This window comes from Octodon degus, unplaced genomic scaffold (genome assembly GCF_000260255.1).
Source record: "Octodon degus isolate 3935 unplaced genomic scaffold, OctDeg1.0 scaffold00056, whole genome shotgun sequence".
Taxonomy (NCBI): Eukaryota; Metazoa; Chordata; class Mammalia; order Rodentia; family Octodontidae; genus Octodon; species Octodon degus.
In genome coordinates, this window is record NW_004524632.1 from 6,728,406 (window position 1) to 6,729,365 (window position 960).

Sequence of the window (960 nt, forward strand, 5' to 3'; positions counted from 1 at the left end):
AACTCAGGACCTTGCACTTGCCAGGAAGGTGCCTGTGCTGTGGGCTATAGCCCCAGTTTAGTGAGGATGTTTGGGTCCACGTTTATTAGGGAGATTGGCTTGTAGTTTCCTTTTTTGGTTGAATCTTTCTCTGGTTTTGGAAGATTGTACGCCATGACCAAGGGTAGTGCTGGCTTCCAGGAATGAACCGTGAACTATGGAGTATTGCTTCCCTTTCCATTACATTAATGAGTTTGAGAAGTAGCAGCATTTAGGTCTTCTCTAGTTTTCTTATAGAATTCAGCAATGCATCCCTCAGGGCCTGGGCTTTTCCTTATTTGTAGTTTTTTTAATGTACTTATTTATTTTTATTTTATTTTTTATTTTTGGCGGAACCAGGGATTGAACTCAGGCCCTTGCGCTTGCCAGGGAAGCACTTACTCCACGGAGTCATCTCCCTGGTCCCTTTTTTATGTATGTAGTACAGGGTCGACAGCGTCTCACTACACAGATCAGACTCCTAGTGATCCTCCTGTTTTCAGCCCCCAAGCGCTGGGATTACAGCTGTGCACCAGCACACTCAGGCTCAGTCACCATCTCAGTGTGCCTTGAGGTGGGGCCAGCACAGTAAGCCAGGTATCCAGCCCTGGTCCCTGCGTCTGCCTAAGCAGGCACTTTATTTACTTACTTACTTACTTATTTATTTATTTATTTATTTATTTATCTTTTTGGCGGAACTGGGGATTGAACTCAGATCCTTGCTCTTGCCCAGGAGGTGCTTATTTTACTGAGCCATCTCCCCGGCCCCTAAGCAGGCACTTTAATCTGCTGAGCTATCTGGCCAGCCCTTATTTGTAGTTTTTTTTTTAACATTTATTTATTTATTTATTTATTTTGTGTGTGTGTGTGTGTGGCCAGCTCAGCCCACCAGGGGGCGGGGCTGGCTGGCATGTGGTGCTGGGGATCGAACCGCGGTCCCTG